Source organism: Fukomys damarensis, unplaced genomic scaffold (assembly GCF_012274545.1).
Source record: "Fukomys damarensis isolate Sample0158 unplaced genomic scaffold, DMR_v1.0_HiC HiC_scaffold_2, whole genome shotgun sequence".
NCBI lineage: Eukaryota > Metazoa > Chordata > Mammalia > Rodentia > Bathyergidae > Fukomys > Fukomys damarensis.
In genome coordinates this window covers 6,000,390-6,013,400 of record NW_022900914.1, presented here as the reverse complement: position 1 = coordinate 6,013,400, position 13,011 = coordinate 6,000,390, and the positions used below count along the sequence as shown (strand labels likewise).

General features: G+C 41.5%; 1 pseudogene; it reads right to left on the bottom strand.

Moving 5' to 3' along the window:
- Positions 1-568: 568 nt before the first annotated feature.
- On the bottom strand, positions 569-1,646 carry LOC104848728 (annotated as a pseudogene).
- Positions 1,647-13,011: the final 11,365 nt, after the last annotated feature.

The window sequence follows — 13,011 nt, the reverse complement described above, 5'->3', positions numbered from 1 at the left end:
TTTTTTTTTTTTGGTATCAGGGATTGAACTCAGGCCCTTGTGCTTGTGAGGCAGGTGGCGGCACAACTGAACTAAATCCCCAGCCCTGTGAGACTAGTTTATATGTATATATGCATTTCTATGTGTGTAAAATGACTGAAAGGGTATATATCAAAATGTTAAAAGATTTTCTTTAATAAATCAAAATATGGTTAATTTTTCCTCTTACATATATCTATTATACTGGCTAATTCTCTTCAAGGTAAAAATGACCTATTGCTCTATCAGGGTTATTTATTTATTTATTTTTTAAAGATAAAGTTTCTCAATAATGACCCCAACCATATTTCTTTGGATACGGGAGTTGTGAACTCAGATCCTTAGGAGAAAACAAGTTAAGATTGCCCAATCCTGCAACTCAGTACCAGTAACATATCGCAAAGCGAAACAGCTTGGAAATGAGGGTCGGAAGGAAGATAAAAGAAAAGGAATTAAGTTGATCAAGTGGAATTCCTTTTTTTATTTTTTAATTCTTGGGAATTATGAAGTCCTTGCAAGCACAACTCGTTTCTGCAGATTTATTTTCCAAATGCATACAAAATGGAATCCAAACAGAATCGCTTAGATCCTGGAGAGGTGCAACATGAAGGGCCACGATTAGCCAGCAGCAAGCAGTCCCGCCTTTGCTCCCTCTCTGGCTCCTCTTCCTCTGTTCCCTAGACTTAGCGGGATGAAAGCATTTTCCCAGTGATTGTTTTCCTTTCTTTTTTTCTCAGCATCTAGGCATGCATGGTCCAGCACCCTGAGGAAGTCAGATGTTTTTGCCCGCACATGTGTGTGAACGTAGGCCTTGAAGCACTTGCTGTGGTACTGCAGGTGGTCCGGAACATGTGGGTCAGGTTGATGGTGCTGTCTCAGACCCTGGGTTGGTGTGGTGAGGGAACAGCACAAATGTGACATAGCCAGTGTTGGCACCCACAGCAGCATCTGTGTCTTCCAGCTGCAGAGGAGTTCCTTGTGGCTAAAGAGAACCCGGGGGGCTGTATGGCTGGCTCTGCCTCCTTCTTGGAAGTCCTGCATGAGCACCTTTCCAATGACCACATCATCGGCATCTTTAAACACCATGCCAAAGACGACTGTGACTGTCCTTCTTAGATTCAACACACAGGTTTCATCGCCCCTGTAGTGGATGACTGACCTGTTTTCTCCTTCCTTGTCCTCTTCTCGGAATTGGAAGTATTTCCCAAAGACAGAGGCAAAACAATTTCGCTTCAACATGCCAGCCTGATGCACAGTGGAATCTGGATGCAGGCAGATTCTCAAGGTCCTATGGCAGAGAGACATTGTATCCTGTTTCTGGATTTACCAAGAAACTTCCAATAGACTCTCTTTAATAGCTCATCAGCACCATGTGCCTGAAGTTCCTTGTAGAATTTCAAAGAAATACTGACCATCACTTTTGTTTTGTCTCTATCAGGATTTGAAACATGATCAAGATCTGCAAACGTCACTTCTACTGCTTCCGGTTTATTTCCAGCTTTCTCAAACCTGAGCCTGACCATCTCCTAGATGATGAAGTTGTTCACCTTCAGCAGGATCATGAGGGCTGCCACAAGCCCGGTCCCCGCCCAGCCCCCGGCTCTAGCTGGCCACTTCCGGCCTCACACCCACTTCCACTCTATTTCATGTATTTTTAAAATGTGTATATTTTCAGTTAAAAACATACAGTCATGAACCGAATCAAATTTCCCCAAAAGGTTCAATGTAAATAAGGTCCATCCATTCTGAACCATATGTATTTTTAGCCACACAAATATGAAACAAAGTAAAGTACAGTACAGTATGAAGAGGCAGAACACTAACCTGGCTTGAGATGACTTCTGGCACGGAGGACACAAGGTGGGTGGGGAGGACGTTATTACTTGGAGACACTGGCGAGATCTCCTCTATTGGTTTCCTCTTTTCCTTATCTCTTAGCTGCAGGGTCAGTTTTGATGAAAAATCTGTCCAATGTCAGTTGTTTTTTCCTGTGCTGCATGCACGACCCTCTGGAAATGAGGGAGCACATCCCCATTCATCTGATGCAGCACTCTGCATTACCCTTATGTTGGGGTGGTGCTTCTCACAGAAAGCCTGGCACTCCTTGCTTTTTTCCGAAATGGATTTTACCCCATCACTGCTGTCCTCCTCCCTGTCTCCCTCTTCCTCGGCGGAAGGCTTCTCAACAAGCACCTTCTGCTGCTCACTCTGGAGCTCAGCAGGTTCTCCTGCAGTCTGCTCCTCCTCATCGTCCCCAGCAAGATCCCGTGACTGCACCATCGACGTCCAGACCCATGCTCCTGCCCACAGACACAATCTCCTCCGCTACCTGTGCCTCAGACCCTTCACAGTCACGTTCAGAGACACCTTCTGGCCGCCGTTTCCTCCAGGGTGAGTCCAAGTTCCGGCATGTGACATCTTCCCAGGCTTTGTCAATGAGGTTGAAGCAGGGGAGGACGTTGAAAGGTTTCTTCCAGAATGCTTTCAGGGCCAAGGGTGTCTCTTCAGTGACATTAAAACTGCTTGTAGGGAAAGTTGGGGAACAGGCGGGGAAAGCTGAGGGCCCTAGTGAGTTTCTAGCCGATCCTGACTGGAAAGAGTTAAGCCCCTGCTAGAGAGAGCAATTAAGGGAAGAAGGGAGAACAGATGAGCAGCCAGGAGCTAGGGCCCCACTTTGCTCCTCTCCACCTCTACTTAAGAACAAAGGAGACAAAGTGGGGCAGGGCTGTCCCGGAAAACTCACTGAGTATATAAAATATGTATTCACACTTAGACACACTTACATACATATATATCGCATCCTTCTCTCACCATGTTACTGCACTAAAATGTACATGTATCCCTTCATTTAAAGCTAACTGGGTTCTGTAAGGTCTACCATAAATTTTACAGATAACACCTTGGCGGAACAAATGAGCTTACCTAAGAATTTACACAGGGGCAGTAGAGAGGGTTGGTGGACAAATCAGGAGTCTTGGGGCCTAAAATAGCCAATCAAGTTACAACAGCTCAGTTGTGGTCAGGGTTTGCAGGGGAAATAGATTTAATACAGGACACATGATTTATAGGACTATTTTTATAATATGCACTCAAAAAGTCAAATGCAGAAGAGTGCAAGAGGTCTAACTGTGCCCTAGAGACCCAAAGAATCTAGCCAAGGGCCTGGATCCCAGAGCAATGACCTGCACAAGTCCAGGTGAAGGTCTAGAGCCCAAGGCATTGTCCTCCACAAGTCCAGCCAGAGGTCTAGAGCCCAATGACAATGCCTCATGCAAATCCAAATTGAGGGATCTGCACTGGGAAGGTCCCCAGACTGGTGCTAGAAGCTAGAAAGCCTGAGCTGGTGGGGTGACAGATTTACACCAATAGACTGAGGGATCTGCATGGGAGCCAGGAGGTGATGGAAGTGATGCTCACAGCAAAGATCAGAAGTTCCCTAATAAGAACAGCAGCCAATCCTAGTGACAGTGAGGACCCAAGCTCCTCCTCCTTCTCCTCCTCCTCCTCCTATGAGAATAGCCAAGTTGGCATCAGGAAAACCACCCACAGCAAACTTCTCCAAGAAATCAACAGCCAATGATCTTCCTCTCCAGTTCTCTTTTCACGCTGTTGGCAAATCCTCAGATGGGCCTTCCACACTCAAAATCATGCTGTTTCAGCTCAGCTGGGTGTTCCAAGTTGACCATTAGTTAATCTACCACAAGCTCTCGAAGGGGACAGTCCCTTCTTGCCATATAATACAAGGGGCTAAGAACAAAGACCCTTGAACACCAGCTCTGGGCTCCCTACCTTACTCCAACAAGGTAGCTCTCTATCTCCCCATTACTCTCCTCCTTCCAATAAAGTGACTTTGCTTCCCTTTTAAACTTGCATCTCTATTTTTTTATTGGTACAAATTTTATGAATCTTGGATCAATAAAATCTACCCTTATCAGACGTGACAGCCTGGTGAAGCATGCCTCTGTGTGCAGCTTCCTGAAGCTGCAGATCCCTTGCTAGTCCATGGGCTGCAGAAGAGGCGTCATGTTGGGGGAGGATCTTGACCTTCATGAAGTCATACTCAGCATCCACACCATCCAAGGCCAGAGGCTGTGCCAGGGCACTGTCCTTCAGAAGAAGGCACCTCCCAGGCAGCTGGTTGTCAGAAGGATAATTCCTAACAGTGGGTGTGAACACCTCAGGCAACCACTCCACAAACAACTGCCTTGTGACCCAAGCTTTCACATTGGCCTCTGCAGGACAGGCAGCCTGGCCTTGTTTGTGTTCTGCTCCTTGAATGTTCAGGGGTCTGGGAATGGTACACCAGTCCTGGCCTAATCTTCAGATCAGCACTTGCGTTTGCACACAGCACAAGGGTCAATCTCTCCTTCATGTGCTTGTGCCCCAGCTATGCCTCTTCCTCCCACACGATATGGGTTCTGTGTGGCGTCTTCTCCCACAAGAGCCTGGTTCATTGCAGTTGAACTCTTGGTTGAACGACGTATCCTGCTGCCTTCATGAACTCCATGAATTCTTTCTTGTAGGCTTCTGCAGTGGCCTTATCAAAACTGGAAGCCTCACCGTGTCCTATCACACCGTGGAGGCCACTTCTCTTGCAGAATTTATCAAACCACCCTCTAGTGGCTTTAACTTCATCACTTGTTGCGCTTAGAGAGGGTTTTCTGGCAATGTCACTGTGCAATTGCTTGACTTTTTCACAGACCGCACAGCTTCACTAACACGCTCACCTGCCAGCTGTTTCTCATTCAACCACTCTAACAGGAGTTTTTACACCTCTTCCAGCTCTTGTGTCCTCTGCTTGGTTAACACCATTACTCTTTTCACCACATCAGCTCCTTTGATAGCCTCTTTGATGGCCAGAATTTTCTTCAAAATAGTCAAGACTGCCAACTTCACCACTGTGCACTCTGAGAGCAGGACAGTCACACGAATACCACGCACATGCTTTTCTAACATTTCTTTCCTCAATTCAATGGTTGTCCTCTTCAAAACCTTCTTAGCATTCTTGCTCTGCACATTCTTGTCACCTTCCTTACTGCTCTGTACTTTCTTTTTACCACCATGCGTGCTCTGCACTTTCTTTGGAGTCAGGCTGGATTGGATAATACCGTGAAGTACTGTATGTGCCAAAATGCACACAAAGAAAGCTTCACAGCAAGTGTGCACAGGTCTGTCTGCAACCACGATCTCAACTAGAGAAGGCCAGGACCGCATGTCAGCATGGAAGATGGCTGTGGTCACGCTTGTTACCTGATGCTGGTTCATGAATGGAAACACATTTTTTCCAAATGCTTCTGTTCCTAAACTGAACTGTTTATGAGCCGAGGCATTACTGTATGGTAATCATATGCTTTTGATTACTTATAAAATGAGATTGCAATTTACAAAATGGGCTCCCATATTAAGGATGTTTATCTAGTCCAGATAAATGAACTTCTGCAGGGGCCAGGCCCTGTGCTGCAAATGGGACAGTGATGAACTGGACAAACTCTCTGCCCACCAACAGACTAAATGGCCTGGGTTCATGGTCTTCCTGGCTCCAAAACCCCATTTGTCGGTCTGCCTAGATCATCTCTCACATGAAACAAACTCAGAGAAGCTGATGAACAAACTGAGATCATTAATTTTACTCAGAATTACCACAGTCCTGTAAGCCAGAACAGTACTTCAAACATAACGGCACTTTTCCCTGTGAACCTAATTACCGATCAGAATGTTCCTTGCTCAGCCTGGGATCATACCAATAGCAGGCAGTACCTCAAACATTTAGCAGAACACAGAGAACTAGGGCAGAGAGGGGGTATCCCTTCAACAAACACAGCCTTGCCAATGGAACTGTAAACATGAGTTTGAGATTTTTCTTTTCCCAGGATACTAGTTGGAGGGTGTAAGAAAACAGGACAAATCAAACTCAGCTTCCCTTACTATTATTACATAAAGTATCTCTGTGACCCCACATATACACCAAACAATCAATTTCACAACAGATTCTCCAGTGGACAGACACCTGGCTAGGTGTCTTTTGATTCCATTCAATTATGACCCCTCCACCTGGAAACTGTCACATCCCACAGGCTGAGGGCTCAGTACTGTAAGATTCCAGTCACAAGTTTAGGCCCCTGGAACCTCTGGCCAACTGGGGTTCCCACAACCCTTTCTGTGGGTTCAGCTAATTTGACAGAGTAGCTCTCAGAGCTTTGGGAGACACCCTATTTATAATTACTCATTTATTATAAAGAATGCAATAGAGGGTACACATGGAAAGATGCACAGGACAAAGCATGTGGGAGGGAACACAGACCTTCCACGCCTCTCCGAATATCTGCCCTCCAGGAGCCTCCACCTACTCAGCTCCCCAGAAACTCTTGAACTTGGTCCTCTTGAGTTTTATGGAGGTTTCATTAAATAGGTACGATTGGTTAAGTCATAAGCCACTGGTGATAGACTTAATCTTCTGTCCCTCTCCTTTGGAGTGGCATAAAGACATCACCACTCTTGAGTTTTAGGAGCTGTATTTATGGCAGGAAATGAGGATGAAGATCAAATACATCTTTCACAACATCACACATGGACAATTTTTATAAAAATCTGTCCAGGCTAACCTCCGTTTCCTTTGGATTATACCTTAATATCTAAAATCAGTTTGCTGTGATCTGGAGCCATTCCATTTCTCTAAAGTAATTTTCATTTTGCAATTTCATATTTGATTAACTCTGAGAATGATCTTATTTGCTTAATTTTCCATTTCAGAGATATCCTATATATGCATTTATGTACAATTCACTGTTATATATTAAATACAATTTTTCTAAATTAGGAAAAATATTCCAATTCTAGGGTGAGGGTGAATAATGAAATCTGGGTTTTTGGTGAAGAAGGTTAGGAACCACCACATAAAGCCTTCTACATCTCTTCACCTACTGTTCAGTCAGGATCACACAGGGGCAAAATTCTCCTGCTCAAGTAGGAAACAGGCCCTGCTGTTCAAGGTGGGAGACCCTGGGCACAGCTCTCTGTCTAGAGCTGTTCACAAAGTGGTGGACCCATGGGCCTAGCTTCTTCTCTTGCCTCCTTACCTTGTGCTTGTGAGGCAGGCAGAGGAACCACTGAGCTAAATCCCCACCAAAACCACGATACATTCACGAGACAGTTACATTTGTATATTCTAAGTTTCAACTTATTTCAGCCACAAGATACATTCCTTATTCCTTCTGTGAAGCCATGAAAAGCTTTCAACAGACTCCAAAACGGCTCTTAAAGTTAATTATACTCAGATTCAGGGTTTTGTGCCAAACACCCAATACCTAGTCATTAATTATCATTTCCAAGTATTGAAAATACAGTATAAGCTGTTAAGTACATGTTAAAACCCAGTCCTTCCCCCAAAAGTTACAGTATAAATTACAAAACCATATAAATTTAGATCGCACACTACATCAAATTAAAAGCAAGGCTATCCTTGCTCATTGATCAACGATATTTCTTCAGATTTCTAAAAAGTTACTATACTTTTCCCTAGAGTTTGTTGGACTAAAGGTAGAATTTTACATTTTTGCTTTAATCTTCTAACAGTGTTACTACTTCTGTTCTAAGGAAGAACACTCAATTTAAGAAGACAATACCCTCTACACAGCTGTTCTGCTACTGGAGATAGATTAATGGATAGATGATGGATAAACAGACAGACAGACAGACAGACAGAAAGATAGATCTCTCAAGCATATGAAGTCAGCATACAAAACTGACACCCACATATCCGTGCACAGTGTGGCACTATTCACAACAGCCAAGACATCCTAGATGTGTGTCAACACAAGAATGGACGATGAAAGTATGACACGTATGTATATTACATACACACACAATGGAGCATGATTAAGTCCTAAAGAAGGAAGTTGTATATTCTGCAGAAAAATGGATGGAACTGGAGGGTATCATGCTAAGCGGAATAAGCCAGAGACAGAAAGGCAGTATCACATGCTCTCCTCGGATGTGGAAACTTTTTAAAAAGTCACTCTAAAGGGTAAAGAAAAAAGATTATTAGGGACTATAAGGATGCCAGGAGTGTGTGGGGGGGGTAGAAATAGGGTAGAGGGATGTGATCAAGGCATGATCCATGTGTGGATAGAAAGAGCAGAGTGAATCCCATTAATTTGTACAGTTAATATGTTTTAATACATTTTTTTTTTGTACTGGGGATTGAACTTGGGCCCTTGTGCTTGCAAGGCAGGCAGTGGAACCACTGAACTAAATCCCCAGCCTTTTAATACTAATTTTTTAAAAGAATGTTAGAGTTGCAATACAGTTTCGACTACTTTCTCCTCCAAAATGATGAAATAAAATGCCAACAAAAACTCCTTGACTTCTCTTGGATTCCCACTAGGCATCTAAATAAACTAAAATATATCAGGCCGGGGATTTAGCTCAGTGGTTCCACCACCTGCCTCACAAGCGCAAGGATCTGAGTCCGGTCCCCGGTACAAAAAAAAAAAAAAATCAATAAAATATATCGAGCCATCTTAACAATAGCATACTTAAAAGACAATAGCATACTCCAAAGAGATTTCTGGAACAGACTTTGTTTTTTAGAGAAGTCTCAAGACTCCTGTTATCAATATCCCCTAAGCAGTACAAATGATGAACTTGCACTGACACATTATTACCGAAACCTCATCATTTAAATTTAAATGAGGACTCACTTTGGGGGTTGTACTTTCTGTGGGCTTTATACGAATCGGCAATGAAATATATCTACCATTATAGTACCAAACAGTATTTTCACTGCCCTAAAAACATCCTCTGTGCTCCTCTGTTCATCTCTACCTTTCTCTATGGAGAGAAAATTAAGTCCAAATGCAGACATGATAGACAGAAGCGCCCAGTCTGTGTTCGGTTTCATACTCTTCTGCCTGGCTTTGTTCCTATTCTTGGCAACACTGGCACATGCCCATAACCTTAGAGAGAATTAACTACTTTTCTCTTCAGCCCCACAGAGCTGATCCTTGCTATTCCCAATCAGGCATCTTAGTTCTTCTTAACTCTCATACACACATGGTTCTGATACAGAACTGAGTTTTGTGTTTCCCTCTGAAAACGCATAAGATAAACACTTACCTAAATTTTTAAAATGGGATGCGCAGTGAATTCCTTTCGAAACATGTGAGAAACATCTTGTCATAGTGAGTCTGTGGCTTAAGGAAGCTTTCACTGAAGGAACAAGAGTTCCCTCAAATTCTTCAAGAGTTTGGTAAGTATTTTTGCCCAGCATAACTTTATTTGGGATATATGAAAAACACCAAATCTAAAGTTATAAAAAGAGAGATTTTTCAACCTATTTTAAAGCTCTAGTGTACTATGTTTTATACGATGAAAACACATCAGGCCTCTCCCAGGACTCCACTAAAAGCGGCATTGACTGGTGTTCAAACAAGGCACACCAGGTAATAACAGATAACGTCTACAAAGTAGTAGTTTCTTACTCAGAAAATAAAGAAAACAAAGAAAATACAACTTGGAAAAGAACCATTTGACTATTCTGGTCAGGCAGAGAAGAATCTTAGAAACCTCAAGACTTCCATAATATTATTAACCAAGCTGAAATGTAGATGGCATTAGCTTCTATTTTAATATTTTTTCAGCATCAAATGACATTAAATACCTAATAGGACCACGGCATATAATAGGCATGCAATAAGTATGTTTAGAAAAGCAAATGAATATCAAAAGATAAAACTTAACATGTTTTCTGGTAAATAGAGAATAAAATAGTCTTCCAATGAGAATGACTTGATTTTAAAACAACCCTCTTTTGAAGTATTGTATAAAGAATTCATATGAATTGATAAAATACAAGTATATAAATAGACAGTCTTAATCTGTTTCAGGTTGCCATAGCAAAAGTAATAAATTGGGTAACTTAAAAGCTACAGAAATCTATTTCTCACATTTTTTGGAACTGGGAAGTCCAAAATCCAGATATTAGTAAATTTAGTGTTTGGTGAGGACCCGCTTCCTGATTTCCAGCTGTGCCTCACACAGTCAAAGAAACAAGGTAGCTCTCTGAGGTCTCTTTTATTAGGACACTAAGCTCATTAGTGATTAGGAAATTTAATCATCTCTTAAGACCTCACCTCCTAATACTACCTCCTACGGGATTAAGACTTGAATGTGTAAATTTTTGGGGTTTTTTTTTGTTTGTTTTTTGTTTTTTGAGACAGGGTCTCACTATGTAGTTGAGACTGATCTGGAACTCACTACGTAGCCCAGGCTGGTCTCAAACTCACAGCAATCCTCCTGCCTCAGCCTTCTGAGTGCTGGGATTACAGGTGTGCAACACCACACCCAGCTGAACATGTGAATTTTGAAGAAACACAACATTCAGACCATAGCAGAGAAAGAGTGTGAAAATACCACTGAAGAAATTTTTATTGTTGATTTTTTTAAGACAGGGTCTTGCAATGTACTCACTTTGAACTAGTCCAACATGGTCTTAAATTTGTGATCCTTCTGCCTCAGCCTCCCAACTACTGAGATTACAGGTGTGCACTACTGTGCCAGCTAACAATTTTTATTAATAAAAAGTAATTTTAGCTGGATGTGATGAGGCACGCCTATAGTCCTAGCACTCTGGGAAGCTGAGGCAGGAGGATCAAAAGTTTGAGCCCAGCATGGGCAAATTAGCAAGAGCCTATCTCAAAAATTAAACATTTAAAAAGGGATTGGGATGTAGTTCAGTGTGAAGGCCCTAGATTTGATACCTACTACCGAACAAAAAAAGTAATTTTATTATTTAAGTATTAAGAATGTTGATTTTGGTAATGATAAGAGAAAAACAATTGAAATTGAAAAATCATTTTATCTATTAAATTAAGACTTCAAATGTAGATGAAATATAGTTTTGAGGATGGTAAAGTGGAACTAGCATAATCCTTTACTGCTATGGCAAACTAAATTAATATATTTTTATAGATGCTGTCAATTATTTCTTCCCCTAAAGTTCTGAGAATTATTCCAAAAGAAAGTATATCAGGTTTTTGTCACAGTGACAAATGCCTGAGATAATCAGCTTTTATAAAAGGAAAGATTTATTTTGGCTCACAGTTTTAGAGACTCAGTCTATGGTCACTTGGCGCCATTATTTTGGGCCTGTGACAGCACTGTACAGCACGGTGAAAGTGTATGACAGAAGGGGGCCATGGATTTAGCTCAGTGGCACTGTACCGGCCTGGCAAGTACAAGGTCCTGAGTTTGATCCCGATACTGCAAAAAAAAGTGTATGACGGAGGAACCCCATGCATGGTGACCGGGAAGCAAAGAGAGAGAGAGACAGAAGGGGGTTGGGACCCCAATTTCCCCTTGAAGAGCAGGCCTCCATTGACCTTGCTTCTGCTATGCCTGTAATTCCAGCACTCGAGGAGATCAAGGCAGGAGGATTCCAGCCCAGCCAGGGCAACTAGTAATTTAGTGAGACTCCCTTAGGACTGGGGATAAAGCTCTGGTTTCAAATGACAGTACCACACACGTATGCACACATACACATGCACACACACATGCACACACACACACAGAGTTCAGAATCAGGTATCAACAAGAACTCACTGAGTGAATTATGGTATTCCATTCAATAGATAGTATGCGCTTTTGCAAGAATATGAAAAATATAAAAAATACTATTGTGGAAATTGCTTATTACATAAGGTTAAGTGAAAAAGCTATAAAATTATATTACACTATGATCACAGACAAATAAATATATATCCATGTACAGAAGTCCTAGAAAGAAATTGAAACAAGTTGGATGGTGTGAAATGGTGTGACTGTATTTTTTAGAATCTAAATGTAATTCTAAGTTTATTTAGAATTGACATGCATATAATATTGTTTGGGTAATACAAAGAAAAAAACTTTTTTCTGTAGAAAAAAGCAAATTTTAAAAGAAACAACACTGAAGATTATTAAGGCTTGCTGGATATGGGCAATTTGGTTAGCAATTTTCTTTCTTTTTTTTTCTTTTTTTTTTTGTACTAGGAAGAGAACCCAGGACCTTTGGCTGAGTTATATTCCCAGCCCTTTTTACCTTTATTTGTTTGTCTATTTATGAGACAGGGTAACACTGAGTCACTAAATTGCCCAGGCTGGGCTTCAGCCTGTGATCTTCAGGTTGAAGAACAGAAACGGTGATCCTCAGATCCTTATCTCAGCCTCTCCGAGTAGGATTATGTGCATGTACCACCAAACTTGGGCAACTACTTTAAGCACCAAAGCAATGCTGGAATTTTCAACAATGTAGAATTGAAAATAGAATTTGGAATTATTTTAGAATGGAGTGAGGGATGGACAGATAGATGGATATGTGACATTTACAGTTTTCATTCAATATTTCCTGATGAAAGTAAGACAGTAAGCTCTTAAATATAACATGGTCCGAAATTTTAAAAATTCCTCCTCCTACAAATGAATAAATTCTAGAAGACTATTTCAAAGTATGGTAAAAATTCTGGTGCTTCAAGTGTATTTTATACAACACTGTTCAAAAGAAGAGGAAATTATCTTGCATGATTTTAGTTATTTAAAAAGCTAGGAACTTGCCAGACATGATGACACAACTATAATCTCAGCACTCAGGAAGCCGAAGCAGAAGGGCTCCAACTGCAAGCCTGGTCTGGAGTACCCAGTGAGTTCAAGGCCAGCCTGGACTATGTGGTAAGACTCGGCCTCAAAAGACCCAAAGAAACAAGACAAAAAACCTAGGAACTGGCAAATTTATGATTTGTGCACTCTACTGTCTGCAAGGCATACAGTGACAAAGAAAATGGTCAGTAATCATGTGTGATTATTTCACAAAATTGAAAATCAAACACAGACATTAAGATTTTATTTTCCTTAAACTACCTGTTTAGAGTGTAATGAAGCTTTCTAAGTATTCTGAGTAACCTGACCTTACTAAATTATCTCGGGTAAATATGAGTGGTCACGAATAGCAAATTGTTCAAT